General features: G+C 45.0%; 1 protein-coding gene across 1 annotated transcript in view; it reads left to right on the top strand.

Moving 5' to 3' along the window:
- Positions 1–5,000, top strand: part of PIN1 (peptidylprolyl cis/trans isomerase, NIMA-interacting 1) — a 124,267-nt gene that overhangs the window by 24,355 nt on the left and 94,912 nt on the right. The gene's annotated exons all lie outside the window — the stretch shown is intronic.

The following is a 5,000-nucleotide window of genomic DNA, read 5'->3' on the forward strand; positions in this document are numbered from 1 at the left end:
CACAGTTTGTACAGATGTTACTCTTGTGCTCTGCTGCCAGTTCAAGTGCTTTCTTTGTATGTATTTATTACTGTCATAGTATTTATTTACTTGCTCATTGTATTTTTTTAAACTTGCTTTTGTAAATAATATCCAAGCAATGCGTGTTTATTGCTTTTGTAAATAAGCAATTAATGTTTGATCTAAAGTAGTTAACTTCATTTTATCTGCAAACTGTGGGTATACGGATCCGTGCCGGCAACTTTTTTCTAGCATCTGCTCCGAGCCCCTCCCCTTACCCATAATGCCCTACCGTCTCCTATCTTCCCTCAGATCTCATTTGCTGCGCCAGTAGTTTGTATCGTGGTCTTCTTTGCTCTGAGCTATAAAGGGACAGTAAGTGGAAACTTTTGCTTACATCTAAGTGTGCCTGCCCTTACCCTACCTTTGTGTGTGTGTTTTTTTTGTTTTTTTTTTTGGAAAGGTAGTACGTTTACCTTTGAGTGCAGGACTATGGCTGACCAGCCAAAGCCTGTCTTCAAAAATGTACAGAGTGTGGCCATAAGCTTTCCCCTGCTGATGGTCACACTCTGTGTGTGATATGCTTAGGAGTGGCACATTTATCCACTCAATGTGTTGTCTGTTCAGGCTTCAACCCTAGGGCCCTAAGGGATCCTAAGGCCAAGCTAGTTACCAAAGGCTTTCTCCCTGTTGCCATGCTGGATTCTGCCTTGCCTCGGTTGCTAGTGCACCACCCCAGACAGGGAATCCACCTCCCTCTTCGTCTGGCGATGGGTCCTCTGAGGACAGATCTTCAGTCAGCGAGTCTGACAAAGATAAAGAAAAAGAGAAGGAAAAGGAAAGACGCAGAGAATAAAGGGAGAAAAAGAAAGACGGGCATCGCAAGAGATCCCCAGACAGGGAGCTCTTTCTCAGCCCTCCATCTAAGAGCATGAGGCCTGTTTCTCCTCGGCACTGGTCACCGCGTTTCTCACCAGAGCCGTTGGAACATTCTGACCCGAGGCCCTCCACCCCTCAGAGCAGACCAGCCAGATCTGAATTGGCCTCTTCGAGGTCGACTCGGAGCCTATCGGAGCCTATCGGACATGGATATGGACAGGATGATGCAGAGATTTCTTCAGACCCAGATGGGAGTCTTGCCAGGTCCCTCTCCCGCTGGATGGGCGACCTCTATGCCTCTTTTTCCACCCCATCTCTCCTTCCCCAATCTGTGCTTCGGGGCTCTTGGATCCGAGGTTCTTCGCTTCTTCGGAGCTGGTAGCTTGACGCTGACAGTTCCTCCAACCTCGACTCTGGCTGTTAACCTTGAGTTCCTCGGATCTGAGTGACTCTCGGACCCGCTGACATGGAGTCTGACCCGGGGGAATGGATTCTTCGGATCAGACTCTTTCTGACCCGATCCGTTCCCTCGGACCTCAGGCTAACTTGTCTTCGGCTCCGGTCCCCGCTTCGGGTCTGGGGGGGGACTTCTCCCTTGGCCTTCGAAGTTGTGGAGAGGGTTCTCTCCCAGCGATTGAGACCCCAGTCCATCCCCTCGGATACCACCCAGGCCCCCCTGAATTTGGCGACAACTCCCTTCATCCTGAGCCCGTGCCAGAGGATCCCCAGGTCATTTTCCCTGAGGAAACCCCTGCGGCTCGCGGATCACCTTCTGAAAGTCCCACTGAAGAGGGCCACCGCAAGTGCAAAAGGAGGCACTGGGACTCCCCCAAGTCCCCTCACTGCTGACACTGACTTAGATGGAGAACGTTCCTCCATGTCACCACCCGAAGAGGTCTCCTTCGGAGAAATTATGGAGATCCTCTGCCAGAGGGCAGGTTAGTCGGCTCCACAACCTTCTTGGGATGAGTCAGTGTTCATGGAGGCCTTTGACATGGGCCCATCTACTTCCTGGGTGTCCCCACCAGCAGACCCCTTGGTGGACCTCATCACCACGAGGGCATGGAAGGAGCCCATCCCCAAACGTCCTGACAAGGTTTTATCTCCTCCTCCTCCTGATAGACAACCCTGGTCGAAAGGAGCCCCATTTTATACTATGTTGGTCGCAACTAGCACAGGAGCGTTCCTTAGTCCACCCTCCAGACAAGTTCCAGGTTGGTCGATAGGTTTGGGAAGCGCGTATACTCTTCAGCGACTTTATCCGTGTGCTGAATTATTTGGCACATGTGATTCGACTTCAGCGAGACCTTGCTTAGGAGTTCCCTGAGTCTCCCCCAGAATCTTTATTGCCGCAGGACAGACAACTGTTCTCGGTGAAAATGTCTACTCTGAAGTCAGTCTCAAATACATCTGTGCGGCTGCTTTCCCACACCACGGAAGGAACAGGTACAGCGGCTGGGACAGGCATAGCCATGAGGTGTCATGCCTGGCTCAGATTGTGTCAGTTCGTGGACCCTTTCGTTTATCAACGCTCCCTACGATGGTTCTTCCCTCTTTGGAAAGACAGTACATGACACTCTTGTCCAGAACGAAAAGGACAGGAAGACTTTGTCTGCCGTCTGAGTCCGCTTCTCTAACCCTTAGCGGTCCTTTTCTAGGAATCAGATGGTGGAAGATGATGTGGTTCCAGAAATCTCAGTTTTCCCGGGATTCTCAGGACAGCTATTCTATTGAGAATGTACAGTCTTTCAAAAAAAAAAAACACTCTACCATTTACTAGGACAGAGCACCATTATGAGCTCATTTGATGTGTCTAATGAAAAAATATCTGGTGTACTATGGATTGGATAGAAGCCATGCTTTTTTGATTTTTGTGCTTTTTTTTTATTCTAGTGTTTTATTCAAGTTTTAATGATAAGCTGCCTCTTACTTGGATTTGTGCACCTTTACCTCAAGACGTGCATTTTTTAATGCATTTAGTATCTAGTCATAAACCGTTTTTCTCCATAGTTTTGGCAATGAGACAAATTATTAATGGGAAGAACGTTGCTAGCTGTCTTAAGGAAGAGGCACTTGGAGAGGCCACATGTATTAACTTTAATTTCTCTTCTTTTAGTTGTTTAGTCTTTAGAAGTGACTAGTGTGATGATGTGAGGTAGTGCCAGTTATGCCAGAGAGGGTAGGGTAGTGCATGTGTAACACATGCCAGCATAACTAGCTGGAGTTTTGTAAAGAATTTTGTCATTTGAATATCAGATTTATTTGTACAGATGCTTGTTTTTGAAAGTATCAACAGTGGGTCCTGCTGGACAGAAAATAAATGTACATATATGTCAGACTGTATTGTAACTGATGAAATGTATTTATGTTAACAGAGGATTCTTGAAGGGGGGGGGTTAAGCTCAGCCCAGCTAATCTTATGAAAAATATCCTGAAATTAAATGGCTTGATTTAGGCTATAAAGATTTTATCTTGCATGCTTGAATGCAGCCAGAGACGTAATGTCTGGGCTGGGATCTTGCTCTTATTGTCCTTAGTGGTGAACTAATTGCTCTGCTGGGGTACCAGAGAATGACTGGTTAGTCTCTGCAGGAATTCAGTCTCCAGATGCTGAAATAAACTTAAGTCGTAGGTGTGTGTTGTGACACATCTGTGTTGGATCCTGGCTCAAGTTTCTAGTGAGGGGAGTAGTGTGGGAACCACAGAATCAGTTGACCAGATGTCATTCCATAGCCAGCACTGAAATTGTATTTGGATACTAGTGAGAGATGTGACATTTGGCAGTTGTTTTGGAACTGACAAGACCACTCCCCCCACTTCATCTTGCCTTGCTTTAGTAAGAAACCGGGGAATAGTAATTGTAGTCAGTTAGGAAAATATAGCGAGTCTAGTTAAATATTTTTTCTGCATCTGTCTCTCCATGTGTTGTTTTTTATATTTCCTGTGAGGTGACACTCAGGTGTTTGTTGTAAATAGATATTCAGTATTTTCATTTTTAGGTTGTTGTTGTTCTTGTATATCTAAACCTTTCATTGTGGCTGGTCTTCTAGAAAATGTTTTAACCCTTGAGAGTATTGCATTTGTTTGGAGGCCCTGTGGCTTCACGCTCTTGAAAGTCTTGCCGATATGGATAACACTACCATTTGTATAAGTATTATTTTTAGTAAGAGTAAGGCTCTTACCAGGATACCAAATTAAAGTAGCTTGCTGGTGACCGTGAATCTACCTTGTAGTATGGGTGAAGGTGGTATAGCGGGTAAGCTGCGTCAGCCTTTCCTGTGTTTGTGTATCAGCTACTTGGAACAGGAACACAGCACTGATTTCTGCAGTGAAAAAGGTGGCATACCTCTCAACTGTATCAAATTCTTCAGTATTTACCATATTGTGGGGCATAATAATAGGGTGCCACAAATTTGAGTGGTCCCCTTAAATACCGATTTTTGTTTGATTTTCAGCTAATGCTGATATCACGCGTATTTTGCAACTTCATCAGTGGGCACGGGCGGGGTAGTGCCATTTCCTTGTTTTGTTTTTAGTGACGCATGGTAGTGTGTTTATTAAGAGTCTTACTCTGTCCTTGCTAAAACCAAAAAACAAGCTTAATGTACTTGAAGTTTACATGTGAATCTTTCGTACTGAAATAAGGGGTCACTTCATTTGTGTGGGGCAGTCAGCTGGAATTGCATCTGCTATGTTTGTATGTGCTTCATATTCTGTGTTAAATTTCATTGACTTGGGTTTGTTTTGGAATAGAGACCAACTAGGTAGTCTGATGGGATCATATTGCTTCTTGCTTAAGCAGGCATTGGATGTGTACGTGTGTAATACATCTATTTAAAAGTATAATTAAGCAAAGGTGCAGCCATAAGTCATTACTTAACGCACTGTTTTTCTTCTGGGAGTTGTGAAATAAAAGGCATCCATATTGGAAGAATAGCATTAGTTTTCTAAATTTTGCATCTGGCAGTCCAGCACTGTGAGAATGCGATTAGTGGACCAGAGGCTGGGTCGTGGTGGTAATTTAGTGATGTATGTGTTTATCCAAAAGACAGGAAATTAATACAGACTGAATTTGAATTTCCCAAGGTGTCTGGAACTTGCGTTGACTTGTAGTTGGCTAT

The sequence above is a fragment of the Protopterus annectens genome, chromosome 9.part0, assembly GCF_019279795.1.
Source record: "Protopterus annectens isolate FY-2018-M chromosome 9.part0, PAN1.0, whole genome shotgun sequence".
Classification (NCBI taxonomy): Eukaryota; Metazoa; Chordata; order Ceratodontiformes; family Protopteridae; genus Protopterus; species Protopterus annectens.